General features: G+C 41.3%; 1 protein-coding gene across 1 annotated transcript in view; it reads right to left on the minus strand.

The window, feature by feature from the left end:
- Nucleotides 1-17,271, minus strand: part of LOC134574880 (oocyte zinc finger protein XlCOF22-like) — a 28,746-nt gene extending 11,475 nt beyond the window's left edge. The window contains exon 1 of the mRNA XM_063433928.1: nucleotides 17,185-17,271. The gene's annotated coding sequence lies outside the window, so the exon portion shown is untranslated. The remainder of the gene's footprint in view (nucleotides 1-17,184) is intronic.
- Between the last annotated feature and the right edge of the window lie 7,755 nt (nucleotides 17,272-25,026).

Here is a 25,026-nt window from a genome sequence, read left to right on the forward strand (position 1 = left end):
AGCAAAAAAAAAAATATTTCAGATAAACTGAGAGAAAAAAAAAAAAAAAAATATACACAAACTGTCCTAGGGCTAGGAGGACAGGAAAAGACTGAGGTGTGGAGGATACTGGGGTACCTAATATAGTAGGGGAAGGTAGGCTTAATTGTTTGATTGATTGTGTTTCCTGTCCTGAGGGTTAGAGGGAGGAGCTAAACCCATATGTTAAATGCTGCCATGATTAGCCAGGAAATTATTATTATTCTTATTATTCTTATTATAGCCAAATTTGCCACCCTAACTCCTCCCACAGTTTTTACACTACATAGACGAAAATTTACCAAAACGTGCATATTGTTCCCGATCGGATTGCTATTACTTTGTGGAACGTTTCGCCGAATGGTTCACGGAATATCGTCGTTCTTGTGGCGAAACTTGTCCCATAGGAATGAATGGCAAAGCAAGAGTGGGAGCTGGCAAAAGCTGAAAAATCAGGACATGATTTCTAAACTGCCACCACTCCCTCATTTTCAGGCCCACCTACACAAATCTTATATCAAAACGTTCAGCTATCCCTGCTGCCACTAAAAATGTCCACAGCTAAGCCATAGTCCTTATAGTTTTCACAATATGACCATTTGTTTGCAACTCATGCAGTCCATTGACATTCATTGAAACTCCACTCTGCAAAGCTCACATTTGAAGGGCAATTTCTAAACTGCGACTGTGCCTTCATTGTTAAGATCTCAGGGACATACTATACATCAAAATGTAGGTCTGGGTCTTGTGATTCTCACAATATAAAGCTCTTCACTGAAGGATTTATAGTTTTAAAAATACGACCGTTTGAAGATGGCAACCGCCAAAATACTCTGACCTGTGCAAGGCTGCAGCAGCAAGTGATGTCATAGACAGGGCCTTTTGCACATCTGCAAATGTTTTTATAAATGTATGGTTTAATGTAACTGTGCAACAACGTTGCAATTAAATGTGCTATATAAATGATAACAGTTACTCCGCCCACTCCAGTTGTAGACTACTGGTGGAGGCAAGAACACTTCACACAATTTCCCCAGAAATTGTAGCTTTTCTAGTTATTATTATTATTCTTATTATAGCCAAATTTGCCACCCTAACTCCTCCCACAGTTTTTACACTACATAGACAAAAATATACCAAAACGTGCAGATTGTTCCCGATCGGATTGCTATTACTTTGTGGAACGTTTCGCCGAATGGTTCTCGGAATATCGTCGTTCTTGTGGCAAAATTTTTCCCATAGGAATGAATGGCAAAGCTAGAGTGGGAGCTGGCAAAAGCTGAAAAATCAGGACATGATTTCTAAACTGCCACCACTCCCTCATTTTCAGGCCCACCTACACAAATCTTATATCAAAACGTTCAGCTATCCCTGCTGCCACTAAAAATGTCCACGGCTAAGCCATAGTCCTGATTGTTTTCGCAATATGACCATTTGTTTGCAACTCACGCAGTCCATTGACATTCATTGAAACGCCACTCTGCAAAGCTCACATTTGAAGGGCAATTTCTAAACTGCGACTGTGCCTTCATTGTTAATATCTCAGAGACATACTATACATCAAAATGTAGGTCTGGGTCTTGTGATTCTCACAATATAAAGCTCTTTGCTGTAGGATTTATAGTTTTTTAAATACGACCATTTGAAGATGGCAACCGCCAAAATACTCTGACCTGTGCAAGGCTGCAGCAGCACGTGATGTCATAGACAGGGACTTTTGCACCTGCTAATGTTTTTATAACTGTATGTTTTAATGTAACTGTGAAGCACTTTGGGCAACAACGTTGCAATTAAATGTGCTATATAAATAAATAATAACAATTACTCCGCCCACTCCAGTTGTAGACTACTGGTGGAGGCAAGAACACTTCACACAATTTCCCCAGGAATTTTAGCTTTTCTAGTTATTATTAAGTGTTCTTGCATAGCAAGACCACTTAATGTTATCTCACATATATATTATTATTAAGTGTTCTTGCATAGCAAGACCACTTAATGTTATCTCACATATATATTATTATTATTATTAAGTGTTCTTGCATAGCAAGACCACTTAATGTTATCTCACATATATATTATTATTATTAAGTGTTCTTGCATAGCAAGACCACTTAATGTTATCTCACATATATATTATTATTATTATTCTTATTATAGCCAAATTTGCCACCCTAACTCCTCCCACAGTTTTTACACTACATAGACAAAAATATACCAAAACGTACAGATTGTTCCCGATCGGATTGCTATTACTTTGTGGAACGTTTCGCCAAATGGTTCTCGGAATATCATCGTTCTTGTGGCGAAATTTGTCCCATAGGAATGAATGGCAAAGCTAGAGTGGGAGATGGCAAAAGCTGAAAAATCAGGACATGATTTCTAAACTGCCCCCACTCCCTCATTTTCAGGCCCACCTACACCAATCTTATATCAAAACGTTCAGCTATCCCTGCTGCCACTAAAAATGTCCACAGCTAAGCCATAGTCCTTATAGTTTTCACAATATGACCATTTGTTTGCAACTCACCCCACCCATTGACATTCATTGAAACTCCACTCTGCAAAGCTCACATTTGAAGGGCAATTTCTAAACTGCGACTGTGCCTTCATTGTTAATATCTCAGAGACATACTATACACCAAAATGTAGGTCTGGGTCTTGTGATTCTCACAATATAAAGCTCTTCACTGTAGGATTTATAGTTTTTAAAATACGACCATTTGAAGATGGCAACCGCAAAAATACTCTGACCTGTGCAAGGCTGCAGCAGCACGTGATGTCATAGACAGGGACTTTTGCACCTGCTAATGTTTTTATAACTGTATGTTTTAATGTAACTGTGAAGCACTTTGGGCAACAACGTTGCAATTAAATGTGCTATATAAATAAATAATAACAGTTACTCCGCCCATTCCAGTTATAGACTACTGGTGGAGGCAAGAACACTTCACACAATTTCCCCAGAAATTGTAGCTTTTCTAGTTATTATTTTTATTAAGTGTTCTTGCAGAGCAAGACCACTTAATGTTATCTCACATATATATTATTAAGTGTTCTTGCATAGCAAGACCACTTAATGTTATCTCACATATATATTATTATTATTATTATTATTATTATTATTATAGCCAAATTTGCCACCCTAACTCCTCCCACAGTTTTTACACTACATAGACAAAAATATACCAAAACGTGCAGATTGTTCCCGATCGGATTGCTATTACTTTGTGGAACGTTTCGCCGAATGGTTCACGGAATATCGTCGTTCTTGTGGCGAAATTTGTCCCATAGGAATGAATGGCAAAGCTAGAGTGGGAGCTGGCAAAATCTGAAAAATCAGGACATTATTTCTAAACTGCCACCACTCCCTCATTTTCAGGCCCACCTACACAAATCTTATATCAAAACGTTCAGCTATCCCTGCTGCCACTAGAAATGTCCACGGCTAAGCCATAGTCCTGATAGTTTTCACAATATGACCATTTGTTTGCAACTCACGCCTTCCATTGACATTCATTGAAACTCCACTCTGCAAAGCTCACATTTGAAGGGCAATTTCTAAACTGCGACTGTGCCTTCATTGTTAATATCTCAGAGACATACTATACATCAAAATGTAGGTCTGGGTCTTGTGATTCTCACAATATAAAGCTCTTCACTGTAGGAATTATAGTTTTTAAAATACGACCGTTTGAAGATGGCAACCGCCAAAATACTCTGACCTGTGCAAGGCTGCAGCAGCAAGTGATGTCATAGACAAAGCCTTTTACACCTGCTAATTTTTTGATAACTGTATGTTTTAATGTAACTGTGAAGCACTTTGGGCAACAACATTGCAATTAAATGTGCTATATAAATAAATACTAACAGTTACTCCGTCCACTCTAGTTGTAGACTACTGATGGAGGCAAGAACACTTCACACAATTTCCCCAGAAATTGTAGCTTTTCTAGTTATTAAGTGTTCTTGCATAGCAAGACCACTTAATGTTATCTCACATATATATTATTATTAAGTGTTCTTGCATAGCAAGACCACTTAATGTTATCTCACATATATATTATTATTAAGTGTTCTTGCATAGCAAGACCACTTAATGTTATCTCACATATATATTATTAAGTGTTCTTGCATAGCAAGACCACTTAATGTTATCTCACATATATATTATTAAGTGTTCTTGCATAGCAAGACCACTTAATGTTATCTCACATATATATTATTATTAAGTGTTCTTGCATAGCAAGACCACTTAATGTTATCTCACATATATATTATTATTAAGTGTTCTTGCATAGCAAGACCACTTAATGTTATCTCACATATATATTATTAAGTGTTCTTGCATAGCAAGACCACTTAATGTTATCTCACATATATATTATTAAGTGTTCTTGCATAGCAAGACCACTTAATGTTATCTCACATATATATTATTATTATTCTTATTCTTATTATAGCCAAATTTGCCACCCTAACTCCTCCCACAGTTTTTACACTACATAGACAAAAATATACCAAAACGTGCAGATTGTTCCCGATCGGATTGCTATTACTTTGTGGAACGTTTCGGCGAATGGTTCTCGGAATATCGTCGTTCTTGTGGCGAAATTTGTCCCATAGGAATGAATAGCAAAGCTAGAGTGGGAGCTGGCAAAAGCTGAAAAATCAGGACATGATTTCTAAACTGCCACCACTCCCTCATTTTCAGGCCCACCTACACAAATCTTATATCAAAACGTTCAGCTATCCCTGCTGCCACTAAAAATGTCCACGGCTAAGCCATAGTCCTGATAGTTTTCACAATATGACCATTTGTTTGCAACTCACGCCTTCCATTGACATTCATTGAAACTCCACTCTGCAAAGCTCACATTTGAAGGGCAATTTCTAAACTGCGACTGTGCCTTCCTTGTTAATATCTCAGAGACATACTATACATCAAAATGTAGGTCTGGGTCTTGTGATTCTCACAATATAAAGCTCTTCACTGTAGGATTTATAGTTTTTAAAATACGACCGTTTGAAGATGGCAACCGCAAAAATACTCTGACCTGTGCAAGGCTGCAGCAGCAAGTGATGTCATAGACAAAGCCTTTTACACCTGCTAATTTTTTATAACTGTATGTTTTAATGTAACTGTGAAGCACTTTGGGCAACAACATTGCAATTAAATGTGCTATATAAATAAATAATAACAATTACTCCGCCCACTCCAGTTGTAGACTACTGGTGGAGGCAAGAACACTTCACAATTTCCCCAGAAATTGTAGCTTTTCTAGTTATTATTATTATTATTCTTATTCTTATTATAGCCAAATTTGCCACCCTAACTCCTCCCACAGTTTTTACACTACATAGCCGAAAATTTACCAAAACGTGCAGATTGTTCCCGATCGGATTGCTATTACTTTGTAGAACATTTCGCCGAATGGTTCACGGAATATCGTCGTTCTTGTGGCAAAATTTGTCCCATAGGAATGAATGGCAAAGCTAGAGTGGGAGCTGGCAAAAGCTGAAAAATCAGGACATGATTTCTAAACTGCCACCACTCCCTCATTTTCAGGCCCACCTACACAAATCTTATATCAAAACGTTCAGCTATCCCTGCTGCCACTAAAAATGTCCACAGCTAAGCCATAGTCCTTATAGTTTTCACAATATGACCATTTGTTTGCAACTCACGCCGTCCATTGACATTCATTGAAACTCCACTCTGCAAAGCTCACATTTGAAGGGTAATTTCTAAACTGCGACTGTGCCTTCATTTTTAATATTGCAGAGACATACTATACATCAAAATGTAGGTGTGGGTCTTGTAATTCTCACAATATAAAGCTCTTCACTGTAGGATTTATAGTTTTTAAAATACGACCGTTTGAAGATGGCAACCGCAAAAATACTCTGACCTGTGCAAGGCTGCAGCAGCAAGTGATGTCATAGACAGGGCCTTTTGCACCTGCTAATGTTTTTATAACTGTATGTTTTAATGTAACTGTGCAACAACGTTGCAATTAAATGTGCTATATAAATAAATAACAGTTACTCCGCCCACTCCAGTTGTATACTACTGGTGGAGGCAAGAACACTTCACAATTTCCCCAGAAATTGTAGCTTTTCTAGTTAAGTGTTCTTGCATAGCAAGACCACTTAATGTTATCTCACATATATATTATTATTATTATTCTTATTATAGCCAAATTTGCCACCCTAACTCCTCCCACAGTTTTTACACTACATAGACAAAAATTTACCAAAACGTGCAGATTGTTCCCGATCGCGTTGCTATTACTTTGTGGAACGTTTCGCTGAATGGTTCTCGGAATATCGTCGTTCTTGTGGCAAAATTTGTCCCATAGGAATGAATGGCAAAGCTAGAGTGGGAGCTGGCAAAAGCTGAAAAATCAGGACATGATTTCTAAACTGCCACCACTCCCTCATTTTCAGGCCCACCTACACAAATATTATATCAAAACGTTCAGCTATCCCTGCTGCCACTAAAAATGTCCACAGCTAAGTCGTATTCCTTATAGTTTTCACAATATGACCATTTGTTTGCAACTCACGCAGTCCATTGACATTCATTGAAACTCCACTCTGCAAAGCTCACATTTGAAGGGCAATTTCTAAACTGCGACTGTGCCTTCATTGTTAATATCTCAGAGACATACTATACATCAAAATGTAGGTCTGGGTCTTGTGATTCTCACAATATAAAGCTCTTCACTGTAGGATTTATAGTTTTTAAAATACGACCGTTTGAAGATGGCAACCGCAAAAATACTCTGACCTGTGCAAGGCTGCAGCAGCAAGTGATGTCATAGACAGGGCCTTTTGCACCTGCTAATGGTTTCTATAACTGTATGTTTTAATGTAACTGTGAAGCACTTTGGGCAACAACGTTGCAATTAAATGTGCTATATAAATAAATAATAACAGTTACTCCGCCCACTCCAGTTGTAGACTACTGGTGGAGGCAAGAACACTTCACAATTTCCCCAGAAATTGTAGCTTTTCTAGTTCTTATTATTCTTATTATAGCCAAATTTGCCACCCTAACTCCTCCCACAGTTTTTACACTACATAGACAAAAATTTACCAAAACGTGCAGATTGTTCCCGATCGCGTTGCTATTACTTTGTGGAACGTTTCGCTGAATGGTTCTCGGAATATCGTCATTCTTGTGGCGAAATTTGTCCCATAGGAATGAATGGCAAAGCTAGAGTGGGAGCTGGCAAAAGCTGAAAAATCAGGACATGATTTCTAAACTGCCACTACTCCCTCATTTTCAAGCCCACCTACACAAATCTTATATCAAAACGTTCAGCTATCCCTGCTGCCACTAAAAATGTCCACGGCTAAGCCATAGTCCTGATTGTTTTCGCAATATGACCATTTGTTTGCAACTAACGCCACCCATTGACATTCATTGAAACTCCACTCTGCAAAGCTCACATTTGAAGGGTAATTTCTAAACTGCGACTGTGCCTTCATTTTTAATATTGCAGAGACATACTATACATCAAAATGTAGGTGTGGGTCTTGTAATTCTCACAATATAAAGCTCTTCGCTGTAGGATTTATAGTTTTTAAAATATGACCGTTTGAAGATGGCAACAGCCAAAATACTCTGACCTGTGCAAGGCTGCAGCAGCAAGTGATGTCATAGACAGGGCCATTTGTACACCTGCTAATGTTTTTATAAATGTATGGTTTAATGTAACTGTGCAACAACATTGCAATTAAATGTGCTATATAAATAAATAATAACAGTTACCCCGCCCATTCCAGTTGTAGACTACTGGTGGAGGCAAGAAAACTTCACACAATTTCCCCAGAAATTGTAGCTTTTCTAGTTATTATTATTATTATTATTATTATTATTATTAAGTGTTCTTGCATAGCAAGACCACTTACTGTTATCTCACATATATATTATTATTATTATTATAGCCAAATTTGCCACCCTAACTCCTCCCACAGTTTTTACACTACATAGACAAAAATATACCAAAACGTGCAGATTGTTCCCGATCGGATTGCTATTACTTTGTGGAACGTTTCGCCGAATGGTTCACAGACTATCGTCGTTCTTGTGGCGAAATTTGTCCCATAGGAATGAATGGCAAAGCTAGAGTGGGAGCTGGCAAAAGCTGAAAAATCAGGACATGATTTCTAAACTGCCACCACTCCCTCATTTTCAGGCCCACCTACACAAATCTTATATCAAAACGTTCAGCTATCCCTGCTGCCACTAAAAATGTCCACAGCTAAGCCATAGTCCTGATAGTTTTCGCAATATGACCATTTGTTTGCAACTCACGCCGTCCATTGACATTCATTGAAACTCCACTCTGCAAAGCTCACATTTGAAGGGCAATTTCTAAACTGCGACTGTGCCTTCATTGTTAATATTTCAGAGACATACTATGCATCACAATGTAGGTCTTGGTCTTGTGATTCTCACAATATAAAGCTCTTCACTGTAGGATTTATAGTTTTTAAAATACGACCATTTGAAGATGGCAACCGCAAAAATACTCTGACCTGTGCCAGGCTGCAGCAGCAAGTGATGTCATAGACAAAGCCTTTTTCACACCTGCTAATGTTTTTATAAATGTATATTTTAATGTAACTGTGCAACAACGTTGCAATTAAATGTGCTATATAAATGATAACAGTTACTCCGCCCACTCCAGTTGTAGACTACTGGTGGAGGCAAGAACACTTCACACAATTTCCCCAGAAATTGTAGCTTTTCTAGTTATTATTATTATTATTATTAAGTGTTCTTGCATAGCAAGACCACTTACTGTTATCTCACATATATATTATTATTATAGCCAAATTTGCCACCCTAACTCCTCCCACAGTTTTTTACACTATGTAGACAAAAATTTACCAAAACGTACAGATTGTTCCCGATCGGATTGCTATTACTTTGTGGAACGTTTCGCCGAATGGTTCTCGGAATATCATCGTTCTTGTGGTGAAATTTGTCCCATAGGAATGAATGGCAAAGCTAGAGTGGGAGCTGGCAAAAGCTGAAAAATCAGGACATGATTTCTAAACTGCCACCACTCCCTCATTTTCAAGCCCACCTACACAAATCGTATATCAAAACGTTCAGCTATCCCTGCTGCCACTAAAAATGTCCACGGCTAATCCATAGTCCTGATTGTTTTCACAATATGACCATTTGTTTGCAACTCCATTGACATTCATTGAAACTCCACTCTAGCCAGCTCAAACTTGAAGGTCAATTTCTAAACTGCGACTGTGCCTTCATTTTTAATATTGCAGAGACATACTATGCATCAAAATGTAGGTCTGGGTCTTGTGATTCTCACAATATAAAGCTCTTCGCTGTAGGATTTATAGTTTTTAAAATACGACCGTTTGAAGATGGCAACCGCAAAAATACTCTGACCTGTGCCAGGCTGCAGCAGCAAGTGATGTCATAGACAGGGCCTTTTGCACCTGCTAATGTTTTTATAACTGTATGTTTTAATGTAACTGTGAAGCACTTTGGGCAACAACGTTGCAATTAAATGTGCTATATAAATAAATAATAACAGTTACTCCGCCCACTCTAGTTGTAGACTACTGATGGAGGCAAGAACACTTCACACAATTTCCCCAGAAATTGTAGCTTTTCTAGTTATATATCATTTTGTTCAGGAGAAACTGGACTTTAATTTCTCATGAACTATTCATATTTGAAACATAATTTATTATTTTTTATTTGAATATCCATCTCTTCATCTCTGTACCTAGATACATTTCCCCCTCCCTTACCTTTATTGCAAGCTCTCTGACATCTCTTTGCAAGCCCATTCCTTCAGTGAGCAAGCCTGATCGTCTGCAAAGCCCGATTCCCCAACTTTGCAAGCCCATTCCTTCAGTGAGCAAGCCTGATCGTCTGCAAAGCCTGATTCCCCAACTTTGCAAGCCCATTCCTTCAGTGAGCAAGCCTGATCGTCTGCAAAGCCTGATTCCCCAACTTTGCAAGCCCATTCCTTCAGTGAGCAAGCCTGATTCCCCAACTTTGCAAGCCCATTCCTTCAGTGAGCAAGCCTGATCGTCTGCTAAGCCTGATTCCCCAACTTTGCAAGCCCATTCCTTCAGTGAGCAAGCCTGATCGTCTGCTAAGCCTGATTCCACAACTTTGCAAGCCCATTTCTTCAGTGAGCAAGCCTGATCGTCTGCAAAGCCTGATTCCCCAACTTTGCAAGCCCATTCCTTCAGTGAACAAGCCTGATCGTCTGCTAAGCCTGATTCCCCAACTTTGCAAGCCCATTCCTTCAGTGAGCAAGCCTGATCGTCTGCAAAGCCTGATTCCCCAACTTTGCAAGCCCATTCCTTCAGTGAGCAAGCCTGATCGTCTGCTAAGCCTGATTCCCCAACTTTGCAAGCCCATTTCTTCAGTGAGCAAGCCTGATCGTCTGCAAAGCCTGATTCCCCAACTTTGCAAGCCCATTCCTTCAGTGAGCAAGCCTGATCGTCTGCTAAGCCTGATTCCCCAACTTTGCAAGCCCATTTCTTCAGTGAGCAAGCCTGATCGTCTGCTAAGCCTGATTCCCTAACTTTGCAAGCCCATTTCTTCAGTGAGCAAGCCTGATCGTCTGCTAAGCCTGATTCCCCAACTTTGCAAGCCCATTCCTTCAGTGAGCAAGCCTGATCGTCTGCAAAGCCTGATTCCCCAACTTTGCAAGCCCATTCCTTCAGTGAGCAAGCCTGATGCCCACCCCACACTCATTATTACATTTATAGATTGTCTGTCACACCCACATTTTAGTTAGGTTAAAAAAAACTAAAAAAAAAAAAAAACTAAAAAAACCTGCCTCTTAATAGTACACTCCTGCACTTTCTTAACTCATAAAACATAATATTTGTCCTACCTTCACCTGCTCTTGATATTCCAATTATTTCCAATTTTTATTTTTCCCAGTTTAGCAATGATCTGTCTTTTCCTCCTCCCTCAGTATAAAAATCTCTCCTTGCAACCACTTCACTTGTCCCCCCATCCACATTTACATATGCCCCTCTCTGCTACACTCCCCCTTCTCTCATCTCATGCCTTGCACTTATTTTTCTACTCTCTCACTCCGACCCACAATCGATCTCCTCCTAGACCCCATGCATACAAAACCCATTCACACCTCCTGTCACTTTCTCTCCTCCTGCTTCTAGCAGCTGGTGATGTCTCTCCCAATACAGGGCCCTTCACCTCGTCTGCTCACACTAAGAAAACCAGAAACTCCACCAACCTCATCATAATACCCTGCCCTTTACCCTCACTTACCAACATTCAGTGTGCGTTCTGGAATGCCCGCTCCATCTGCAGTAATTTAAAATCAACAACCATACACGACTTTTTCATCTCAAACTCACTCACACTACTTGCACTTACAGAGACCTGGCTGTCCCCCTCTGATAGCGCTACTCCTGCCTCTTTATGTTTTGGTGGGCTACAGCTTGGCTCTTTCCTCTGCAAAAGTGAATTACTTCAATACCCTCATAACCACACTTTCCCGCGAACCCAAACGACTATTTCACACATTTAACTCTGTTCTTCGCCCTGCTGTACCTCCTCCACCTACTAACTTGACTGCCGCAGACTTTGCAACTCACTTCACTGACAAGATCTCTACAATCAGAGAAGAGATCTCTCATCTTTCTCCTCCCCCTTGCAATACTTCCCCTAACTTCACTCCCTCTGCTGTTCTATGTTGATTCGCACCCGCTACATTGGAAGAGGTTTCTGCTCTGCTCCAGTCCTCCCGCCCCACCACCTGCTCCCTAGATCCAATTCCCTCGCATCTCATCCGTATTCTGTCTTCTTCTCTTTCTCCACCTCTCACTAAAATTCTCAATCTCTCTCTCTCCTCTGGTATATTTCCATCGCCCTTCAAACATGCAACTGTAACCCCAATTCTAAAGAAGCCCAATCTTGACCCTAACTCCCCATCCAACTATCGTCCTATCTCGCTACTGCCTTTTGCATCCAAGATCCTTGAAAGAATTGTGTATGCGAGACTGACAGACTTCCTCAAGTCCAACTCTCTGCTAGACCCGCTTCAGTCTGGTTTCCGCGGTAAGCACTCTGTGGAAACGGCACTGACCAAAGTATCCACTGATCTACTCGCTGCAAAATCTCGTGGTCACTACTCTATCCTAATTCTCCTTGACCTGTCTGAGGCTTTTGATACTGTTGATCATCAACAGTTTCTTCTTATCCTCCGCAATACCGGTCTACAAGATATTGCTCTCTCCTGGTGCTCCTTCTACCTCTCCCAGCGCTCTTTCAGTGTTTCTTTCTCTGGCTCTGCTTCTTCTCCCCAACTCCTCTCTGTTGGTGTCCCCCAAGGTTCAGTCCTTGGTCCCCTACTGTTCTCCATCTATACTGCCTCCCTTGGTAAATTCATTAGCTAATGTGGCTTCCAATATCATTTCTATGCAGATGACACGCAAATCTACCTGTCCTCTCCTGATCTCTCCCCGTCCCTCTTGACTAGTGTCTCTGACTGCCTCTCTGCTATTTCTCACTGGATGGCTGCCCACTTCCTTAAACTAAACTTGACCAAAACTGAAATTCTGGTCTTTCCTCCCTCAAGTGTTGTTACTCCTGTGTCTTTCTCCCTCCACTTCAACAGTGCTACCATCAGCTCCACCACGCAGGCTCACTGCCTAGGTGTTCTCTTTGACTCCGACCTCTCCTTCAAGCCTCATGTTCAATCTATCGCCAAATCCTGTCATTTCCATCTCAAAAACATTGCGCGTATCCGCCCATACTTAACACCAGATGCGACTAAGGTGTTGGTCCATTCCACCTTGACTACTGTAATCAGTTTCTCAGTGTTTTTGCGTGCTCCTAACTTGCGCCGTTACAGTCCATAATGAATGCGGCAGCGAGGCCCATCTTCCAGTCCGCCCGCACCACCCACGCCTCAACCTTCTGTCAGTCCCTACATTGGCTTCCTATAAAATATAGAGCTCAATTTAAAATTCTGGTTCTTACTTTCAAATCGTTACATAATGCTGCTCCCACCTATCTATTCTCCCTTATACACAAGTATGTCCCGTCTAGGCCCTTACGATCTGCTGAAGACTTACGTCTTATCTTCTTCTCCCACCTCTGATGCTCGCCTTCAAGATTTATCGAGGGCTGCACCGTTCCTGTGGAACTTGCTTCCCTCCTCCGTTAGATGCTCACCCAGTCTCCACTCCTTCAAAAAATCGTTAAAAACCCACTTCTTCATAAAAGCGTATCAATTAAACGGTTAATAGCTCCCAACTGATTCCTCTTCTGCAACTGTCACTAGTCTAATACTATCCTTACCTTTTTGTGTCATTTTACCCCACTCCCTCTAGCATGTAAGCTCATTGAGCAGGCCCTCAACCCTTCTGTTCCTGTGTGTCCAACTTGTCTGGTTACAACTACATGTCTGTTCGTCCACCCATTGTAAAGCACTGCGGAATTTGATGGCGCTATATAAATAACAATTTTAATGAATAAAATTTAAAAAAACTGTGAGAAATTAAGATTAAAAAAATAAATTGTAGTTCTGCCTGACATTTTAGCTGTAAATGTCATAATACTGTTAGCTTTAACTGCAAAAAAAAAAAAAAGCACATATTTGGATTCTGCAAAGTCTCACGACCCCCATTAAAGGACCACTATAGGCACCCAGACCACTTCAGCTTAATGAAGTGGTCTGGGTGCCTGGTCCAGCTAGGTTTAACCCTTTTTTCTATAAACATAGCAGTTTCAGAGAAACACTGGCCAAGATTGGCGTTCAAATTAGTTTTTTGCATTTTTCATACACAAACAAATATTAACACTAACTTTGGCCAATGTTTGTCTACTATTGCAAATGGTATGCCACCATGGGGGTAATTTTCATTCCTGGGCTACCATACGGTCTCAAAGGCAACGTAACCAATCTGGCGAATTTCAATGTAAAAAAAATGAAACGCAAGCCTTATATTTGACTCTGTAACTTTTGAAAACACCATAAAACCTGTACATGGGGGGTACTGTTATACATGGGAGACTTTGCTGAACACAAATATTAGGGTTTAGGGGGGGCGGGGCCTGACCGCCGACCGGATCAGACGCATGTCGTCTGAGCTCCTGCACCAGAACCGGAATATCGGTGCTAACGGCGAGCCGATCACAGCTACAGCCCTAACTTTGGACCCACAGTACTCCCTAGCTGACGCTGAACACGGGGATACCCCTCAAGTTCCGATCCGGATTAAAAGTAACCTGATTGAGGTCTGCGGCCTACGAAGGCTTGAGCTGGTGTGAGACGGCCGCTCTCCCAGTTCTCCGGTCGGCGCTCCGCTGCCCCGTCCCCCCCCCCTTGGACCGGTGGGGGTCATCCCGATCCCCATGGCAAACCACCGCTACATTACCACCCAGCCTCGTGGCCCAAACGCCTCACCTAAAATGGCGACTGACAGAAGCACAGAGGCCAGGCATACCTTCTCCCCGAGCCAGAAGGGGGCCATGCGACCTCCGGGAACCAGCTGGTCTGCAATCTGCTGTGGCAAGCAACAAGCCTCCACTACAGCTACCAAGCACAGGAAGGCTCATCACTCACAGCCACCCCTGGTGGGAATGCACAGACAACTAACGTCCTACCTACAACTGGGCTGCAATACACCCACAGGGGGCACCCGAAAATGCAGAGACCCATGTGATCCACAAGCGGCAAAGATGCCTTACCCTTTTATCGGCTGTAGTACTGTAGTATTATTTCAGTACAGTACTATTTCTGCCTGTTTCCTGCTATTTCTTCATGTTTTCAGTCGGCAGATGGAACTGCCGAACAAAGACCACCCCTGGCTCACTTAACTTAAAAAGCCGGCATCACTTAAACCCTCTACGTGTGCGGCCAGCGTTCGTTCTGCCGAACGCCACGTGGCAGAGAAAACCGCGGCCATCTTTTTTTCATTCAAACAAAGGCAGCGGGACTTGGTCGTCGAGTGTCTGGAACTAAAATCGGATACTCGACTTCCCAAACACCGGTCTCAATCATACGAACGCTGGAACTATAGATACCGATTAGCTAGAAGAGCGCTATTCGGTACGGTTGTGCATACGAATGAGGGGAACAATCGCTGCTAGGAGCCAGGGGAATCCATTCGGTACTTTTATTCGTTTTTCGCCCTTTTCTAAAGTGACCGGCAAAAACACCCAAACTTGTGGAACTATTTTGGGCAGCCCACCCACGGTGAACCGGTCACAAAGGACTTCCATAGTTTTTGAGAACCCCTGAACCGATCTGGGTGAAATTTGAATATGATCACCCAGATCAGGGCTATCAGGGGACATAGGATTTGTGGGGATACCCCATGTATAAAGGGGTGTTCCAGAAATTGGGGAAACTAGTGATTTTTCTGCTTGGAGATAATTAGGTTGCCACTGTATCAGACCTGATTATCTCCAGGGCTAGGGGAGGGAATTACATGTTTGTGTTGGGTGTGTTTTATATTTTTACTGTACATGATTGGATAAATGTTACTCCTCCCTGTGGGATGTCCCCTTGCATGGGGACCTGCATAAAAGGCTGTGTGTGTGTGTGAATAAAGCTCAGTTCTACTTATATCCTGATCCTTGACTCTGGCTGTTATTTGGAATTCGTATGCTTTACTAAGGGAATTATCTTGTGAAGCTATTGGTATTTCGTATGGATTTCGTTCCTTGGTACTACCGAACGGAGATCTATCTACACTAGACCCTGGCACTTCGGGAGGAAACTACCGAAAGAGGTTTAACCCCTTAAGGACCAAACTTCTGGAATAAAAGGGAATCATGACATGTCAGGCACGTCATGTGTCCTTAAGGGGTTAAATATACTTGGTTTCCTTACAGCTATATACTATATATATTACATGAATGCTGTATAAGATATTACGTGAATGCTATATACGATACATTAATGCTGTATACTCTATATATTACATGAATGCTGTATACTCTATGGTACGTGAATGCTGTATACTCTATGGTACGTGAATGCTGTATACTCTACATAGTACATGAATGCTATATACTCTATATATTACATGAATGCTGTATACTCTATGGTACATGAATGCTGTATACTCTACATAGTACTTGAATGTTGTATACTCTCTCTATATATATATATATATATATATATTACATGAATGCTGTATAATATATATATATATATATATATATATATTACATGAATGCTGTATAATATATATATATTACATGAATGCTGTATACTATATAGTACATGAATGTTGTATACTATATATATTACATGAATGCTGTATACTATATATAGTACATGAATGCTGTATACTATATATATGTATATTGCATGAATGCTGTATACTATATATATATATATATATATATATATATATTACATGAATGCTGTATACTATATATAGTACATGAATGCTGTATACTATTTCGTGAATGATGTATACTCTATATATAGTACATGAATGCTGTATACTATATATAGTACATGAATGCTGTATACTCTACATAGTACATGAATGCTGTATACTATATATATTACATGAATGCTGTATACTCTACATGGTACATGAATGCTGTATACTCTACATGGTACATGAATGCTGTATACTATATATATATATTACATGAATGCTGTATACTCTACATAGTACATGAATGCTGTATACTATATATATATATTACATGAATGCTGTATACTCTACATGGTACATGAATGCTATATATATATTACATGAATGCTGTATACTCTACATGGTACATGAATGCTATATATATATATATATATATATTACATGAATGCTGTATACTCTCCATAGTACATGAATGCTGTATACTCTACATAGTACATGAATGCTGTATACTCTACATAGTACATGAATGCTGTATACTATATATATATTACATGAATGCTATATATATATATATATTACATGAATGCTGTATACTCTACATGGTACATGAATGCTATATATATATATTACATGAATGCTGTATACTCTCCATAGTACATGAATGCTGTATACTCTCCATAGTACATGAATGCTGTATACTATATATATATTACATGAATGCTGTATACTATATAGATCACATGAATGCTATATACAGTAAATCCACTCATTACTCGCTCTTACCATTCAGATTCTATTAATTAAAGCTGTTTTGTCCAATAACAGTTTCTGTCCACATGGAACAAACACCGGAAGCAGCTACTCCTTCCTCCTCCAGGTCAAGCATCTATTTCCGGTGTGACTCTCTCTCAGTCTCGCTAATGGCGGCCTATTGCCCACACTGTTCAATGACATTAATAGGGAGTCTGCCCTCATCCAACATGGCGCCGGAGAATCGAAAACGTCATTTTAAATGTCCAATTAAAATCTTCCTTCCTTAACTCAGTGCACAAGCTCCGCCCCCTGAATGCCCTGTTCTACCCATAGACATAGTGAAAAGCCCCAACTCGTCACTTCCGGTGAGGGAATCAGCTACTCCTCCACAGCTAGGTCCTGGAAGGTAAGTAACACACAGCCAGGTCCTGGAAGGTAAGTAACACACAGCCAGGTCCTGGAAGGTAAGTAACACACAGCCAGGTCCTGGGAGGTAAGTAACACACAGCCAGATCCTGGAAGGTAAGTAACACACAGCCAGGTCCTGGGAGGTAAGTAACACACAGCCAGGTCCTGGGAGGTAAGTAACACACAGCCAGGTCCTGGAAGGTAAGTAACACACAGCCGGGTCCTGGAAGGTAAGTAACACACAGCCAGGTCCTGGAAGGTAAGTAACACACAGTCGGGTCCTGGAAGGTAAGTAACACACAGCCGGGTCCTGGAAGGTAAGTAACACACAGCCAGGTCCTGGAAGGTAACTAACACGGCCGGGTCCTGGAAGGTAACTAACACAGCCGGGTCCTGGGAGGTAAGAAACACAGGTCCACTGCAGGAGTGGAGAGACCAGGAACAGCAGAGTCAGCATTGCGGGAGGGGAGAGGGACAAGCATGCTGTAGCAGTAGTTATGGTGCTTGGAATGTTCTTTTAATGATCAGTAAATATTTTCTGCAATGTACTAAATCTGCTGTTTTTTCCATAAAAAATCTAATTGTCACTTTTGATTATAGACCATTTTCGCAACAATATCACAAATGTATACATTTTTCCACCAGACTAAAGTGTTCTTTTTTTCTTTCTAACTCTAAAAATTGGTGATCTTTTGAAATGGATATTTCTGGTAAAACTGGTTAATTTATTATGAAAAAATAAGCCTCACTGTTTAGATTACTAAATACGTTTAGACCTCTGATAGAATTTCCTCACTATGTTACACCTTCATAAATATTCGTTTCCACTTCACCAAATTTAGATTGGCGGCTAAAAGAGAATGGAAATAGAAAAAGTATCAAAGAGTGTTACAGGAACACTAGTTCGAATTATGTGCCTTTCAATTACTTGGGAACAGCATTGCAATAGTTGATCCGGCACTTCAAATAACGCCGAAGTGCCGGAACCGTCGAAATCCCTGAGGTAGTCGAAGCGGCCGCCATTACAGTCGAACACGTGGCGGCGGCCATTTTAATGCAGTCGAATGCGGTCATCGGTAACCAGTGTCTTCTCCGACACTTCGACACGAGCCGAAGTACGTTCGAATATTCAAACCCCGGCTTCGGATGGAACTTTACCGATTTTCCGGCCGAACATCAACCGACCACACAGCCTGACTCTGTGGAACTGGTTCTGGACTTGCAAACAGGCGTGCTGTCGGTCCAAAAAGGACTTTTTAATATCTTTTGAACTACTGGACGGATTCACACGAAATTTGAGTATGTTGTTCCCCACTGTATGTTGTTCACAAAAATACAAGTTTTATTAATGTGCTAGGTAAAATAAGAAAGTTATAAAAATGTATAAGTTTTAGCTTGGAAATAATTGAGTAGATACAGTAGGAAACTCAATTATCTCCCAAGCAGAGGGGAGGGCATCAGGGGGCTGTACTATGCTGTTATTGGTTATTTTATACCTCCCCCTGGGAGGGGTCTGTGTGTACCTGACTGTAATAAAAAGCAGGCTGGGTGTTCCAGACCTCAGTTCTTACTTGACCCTCAAATCGCTGCTTTGACTCGTTTTGTGGGCAGAAAGGTATCCTAGCTATGCTATAGCTAGTGGGATGATTCTACACTTACAGGACTCATATGGAATACTATGGAAATCGGCTCTCCCCCTCTTCAGCAACTAGGAATCCAGACGTCCAAACGGTCCAGCTCTCAGCAAGCCTAAGGGTAACCGTAACAAAGAGTTTGATAAATTCAGTTTGTTTTCTAAAAATTAGGAGCATATGCAAAAATGACAGTTAGGGCTCAAAAGAAACAACAGATAAATAAAAATAATAAAAAAGCAGATTTAATAAATTGTCTCAAACAGTTGCCTTTGATAATTCTCTTTCTGAGTGTCTGTTTAATGTGATTATTAGACAGGGAGTGCGAGATGCCGAATAAACATTTCACTGACACCAAATCTCAATAATTAATTTCCATTTATTGACAAGTCCCAAATCCCGCAGATTTGATTGGTTTCCATTTCTCCCTTTCTATGTTCTCTCCGACCAGGAAACTGGAAAAATCAATGAACGCGTCAGCTCCAGTCCTTCTAAACATGATTAAAGAGAGAAATCTGGGAGGCACATCATTTTATTCCCAAATTCCCATCCCCCACAATCATTTTATACCCAGATTTTATTTCCCGAGACGCCCCACCTTCTATTTATTAACTAATTCCTTTTATCACTAATAATAAATGCTGACAGAATCCAATGTTTCTTTTTCTCTCTCTCCTGCTCTCACTCATATCCTTTTTATCTCTCTCCTTCAATCTCCTTTGTACAAATACCGATCCTTTAACAAAAACTGGGTAGGTGTAAGAAGGCTAAAAATCTCCTCCTTTTTTATTGTTACCGGACATTTAACACAAATAGAGCCGGGGACACTCCTAATCATTACTGTCCCTTTAAAACAAACATAGCAAAATATAAAAAGGGAATAATGCCCCCCCCCCGCCCCATTCCTTATGATTACTGTCCCTTTAAAACAAACATGGTGTAATATAAAAAGGGAATAAGCCCCCCACCCCCTTCTTCTCATTACTGTCCCCCTAAAACAAACATGGTAAAATATAAAAGGGAATAACAGCCACACCCCTTCTGAAATTCGGCACTTCGGGACAGTGTAGGGTTCGGGGTAGGGTTAAGAGTAGGTTTAGGAGTATGGTTAGGGTTGGGTTAGGAGTAGGGTTAGGGTTAAGAGTAGGTTAAGCTTAGGAATAGAGGTACCCTACTCCTAACTCTACCCCTAACACTACTCCTAACCCTATCCGTTTTGCCACTTTTCAGAAGTCCGAAGCACTTCTGCACTTCCAAAATTCGGCCCTTCGGTGGTTCGGTTCGGCAGTCCAATTCGGCACTTTGGACATTCGGATGCTTCGGACCGAACCGAATTGCACATGTCTAACAAACATGGTAAAATATAAAAAAGAGAATAACGCTCCCTCACCTCCTTATCATTACTTGAAAACAAACAGGCTTATTAAAAAATGACAGTTAGGGCTCAAAAGAAACAACAGATAAATAAAAATAATAAAAAAGCAGATTTAATAAATTGTCTCAAACAGTTGCCTTTGATAATTCTCTTTCTGAGTGTCTGTTTAATGTGATTATTAGACAGGGAGTGCGAGATGCCGAATAAACATTTCACTGACACCAAATCTCAATTTCCATTTATTGACAAGTCCCAAATCCCGCAGATTTGATTGGTTTCCATTTCTCCCTTTTTATGTTCTCTCCGACCAGGAAACTGGAAAAATCAATGAACGCGTCAGCTCCAGTCCTTCTAAACATGATTAAAGAGAGAAATCTGGGAGGCACATCATTTTATTCCCAAATTCCCATCCCCCACAATCATTTTATACCCAGATTTTATTTCCCGAGACGCCCCACCTTCTATTTATTAACTAATTCCTTTTATCACTAATAATAAATGCTGACAGAATCCAATGTTTCTTTTTCTCTCTCTCCTGCTCTCACTCATATCCTTTTTATCTCTCTCCGTCAATCTCCTTTGTACAAATACCGATCCTTTAACAAAAACTGGGTAGGTGTAAGAAGGCTAAAAATCTCCTTTTTTCATTGTTATCGGACATTTAACACTAATAGGGCCGGGGACACTCCTAATCATTACTGTCCCTTTAAAACAAACTGTAAGTGAAGATTTCCTGCGTCAGGAATTTTCCATTATGTCATGCCATGGGCTTCTTATCAATCTGGAACTCTCTGTATTTCTCCTTGTCCCCACACTAGCTGGAGAGGAGCCCCAATGAACGAGACAAGACAATGCAGGGTTCAAAGTGACTTCTGACATTTAATGGGCCGATTTTATACAGCAGAAAACAGGGGTAGTCATTACAAGCATTATCCAATCCTAATAAAATCATCTATCTTATCTTAACATCTTAACCTATAGCAAGCTTGCAGGTGTATCTTCATGTTCAGGCCTTGCTCAAAGCTAAGTTTCACTATAACTACGCACTTCAAATTAATGTGCATGCGCACTACGAATTAAAGATATTTACTACACAGTTCTAAATTACACATTACTATGCAGGTATGATCAAAGGGAGAAAAACAGGAAATAAGGCCGACAGACAGAAACATACAGCATATAACACCTATTACTTATTACACAGTATTCTATAGCTCTTGTCTAGGAGTATATTCACTAAGCATTGGATATAGATTAAAATATATCATTTCAGGGGGGCGGTGCCTAACGACTGAAGAGAACGGTCGCAAGCTCGCTGAGCTCCAGGCCGCGATAAGGGAAAAACCCTCCATCCACACCCTTAAACGGGCCGAATCTGTCCCAGGGGGACCCCAAAAGATAAGAGAGCCTAATGGGGCGAAAAACTAAAAAGCTTAAACCTGAAAGGCCCACGAAGGGCATGGATATCGGCGAGCTTTGGCGGCAGGCCCGCGGCGCCTCAGGCTCCAATATGGCGTCTCTACATGGCGGGTGCTCCGACTTCTATGAGGAGACATCAGATGAAGGCGAGGGGGAACTCTCTTCGGGCCACCCTCAGCCATCGCCGGCTCAAACACAGCCCCCACCACCGGCAAAGGTCCCCACGCCGGTGAGCATGGAGGCCATCAGAGCTCTAATGGCGGAACACCATACAAAGATTTCGGCGGATGTCGCCTCGATCAAAGACGCAATGCAGGGCTTGACAGGCCGTATTGGGACCGTGGAAGTCTCCATGACCGCCCAAATCACCCAAATCCAGACGCTGCAGCAAGAGGTTCAAGAGCTGAAAACACTAGCCGGGCAGACTGATCTAAGGTTTGCTGCGCTTGAGGATAAACACCGCATGAGGCACCTTAAGATCAGGGGCATCTGCGACGACATACCTGATGCCGAACTTCCGCATGTCACTAGGCGGCTTCTTACAGCTCTGCTGACTCCAAGGGCAGCCAAAGCAGTGACAATAGATGGAGTATTCCGCATTCCAAAGCCCGCTAGGGCCCCAGCCACAGCCACAAGGGATGTTATACTACAGTTCCAGGCATACAGGGACAGAACAGCAGTACTGGCAGCTACCAGGGATCAACCGTCTTACCTCTTCGAGGACATGTCTCTCACCTTTTATCCTGATCTCTCTGGAGCGACATTGGCGTGGAGGCGATCCCTGCAACAATTGACATCCCTCCTGCGAACACGCCACATCAGGTACCGCTGGGGCCCAGCACATACCCTACTGGTCACCAAGGGCGACACCACACTTACGGTACGCGGCATGCAGGAGGCGCCGGCGACACTGCGACAGCTGAACCTCCCAGCGGACTCCCTGCCATTACCGAAACCTACGGACGGACGCATGAACCCACCGAATTGGAGCACAGCCAGCGCGGAGGAATTCATCCCCAGAAGACACGCCGGAGTACCTAAAGTCACAGCCACCACTTGAAAAGACTGGGACTCTAAAATATATTGCCGGGACATTGCCCTCCCGAATTGATCCCGATCCAGATAACATACCGGAGAGCTATAGCCCCACTCTGCGGATGGCCGCACTCCCTTACCCAACGACAACCACACATCACACACTAGCGTGGGGCCCCTCTATAGGTGCTGGATTAACCCCTCACATTTCCACCGCTACGCGGGCACCCCACACTAGCCTTTTTTCTCAGCAACCTGGAGCAGATATCTAGTCCCCATCTAGCTCCCCCAGTGTGAACACTCCCCACCGCCCTCCACATACATGCCCACGAGGGACTCTCTGAGGACCTCCCCACCCGATGACAAGCGGGCATCCCGCACACCCCCCAATAGTCACAGAAGCCTCAGGCATATCGTGTGTAATATCCACCTCCAGGCAGGCAATTACCGGTGCTCGAGGTGATATGGGAGACTGGACTCGTCTCCAGTGGCTTAATGCCTGATGATATACTGTTTATGTTTGTATTACTGTTATATTAGCAACGATACTTTCTGGGGTAAGTGAGGTTTAACGCTATTATCGTTAAAGCAAGGATTCCTAGCCTAAATGATTACAGCATAACGTCTATAGGCGAAATATAGTATCGAGACATTTCTCTAAAGCGTGCATACTTTATATCAACGTTAAAATAAGCGACCTAGCAAGGTTCAACGTTTAGCATCTTCGTTTTAGTTAACTTTACTCTATTTTTATTCAAGCCTATTCTGAAAATTAACCGTTTAGTATACAATAAGCTAGACTACACATGGGCGACATAGCCTGAATATTACTTTACGATACCCAACTTTAGTGGTCTTGATACACCAGCGAAGGTACCTTTCAGTCATGTGATAGAATCAACTGTCGGACCCTCTACTGTACACTGAACAAGCGAGTTATTTAGCAAACTGTTTATTATAGTTCAGACTTAACTGCCTAACCTGTCATTATGCTTTTTAAAAACAAAATATGTGCAAGTTATTTATGCCACTGTTGTACCTGTCTATGTTCAAGTATAAATGCACGCTGTTGTGGCGCATGAATATCGCATGTACTCACCTGCACACCAAAAATAAAGAATTCAAAAAAAAAATATATCATTTCAAATAGCTGACATGCTCCAAGTTAGCCAATTTTAAACAGACTGAACATCCTGTCATCTATAGCTTGTATTATTCCCAACACAAACATAGTAAAATATAAAAATTGAATAACGTCCCCCATTCCTTATCATTACTGTCCCTTTAAAACAAACATGGTTAAATATAAAAAGGGAATAACACCCCCTCCACTTCTTATCATTACTGTCCCTTTAAAACAAACAGGGTTAAATATAAAAAGGGAATAACACCCCCTCCACTTCTTATCATTACTGTCCCTTTAAACAAACATGGTTAAATATAAAAAGGGAATAACGCCGCCTCACCCCTCCACTCCTTATCATTACTTGAAAACAAACAGGCTGGGTTGAGAGAGGAAGAGGGAGGTAACAGGGTTATTAACCCCATGAAAATATTATTATTATTGTATAGTGTACATGGTCCACTCACTCACAGAGTAGAATACTAAAAACACTCACTACCACCAGCAACCAGTTCTGCACAGATTTTTTAACAACTTATACCACAAATTTAAATATGTCCCTTTCCATCTCCCAATCTGACTGAGTCCTGAGCAAACTTGTGTCTTATCTGATAATTCTTTACAAAGAGAGAAAATCACAGTAACATACACATAATTACACACAACGTGATAACACGAAGTGACACACACACAATTACTCATATGATGACACACTGATCCACATACACAGTGACACACAGACAGTCACACATATACTGACACACACGACAAACATACACACACTGACACACACACAATCACACATATAGTGACAGACACCGTAACAAACATATACACAGCAATACACACAATTACATAGACTGGCACACACCGTGACAAAC

Source organism: Pelobates fuscus, chromosome 10 (genome assembly GCF_036172605.1).
Source record: "Pelobates fuscus isolate aPelFus1 chromosome 10, aPelFus1.pri, whole genome shotgun sequence".
Lineage (NCBI taxonomy): Eukaryota > Metazoa > Chordata > Amphibia > Anura > Pelobatidae > Pelobates > Pelobates fuscus.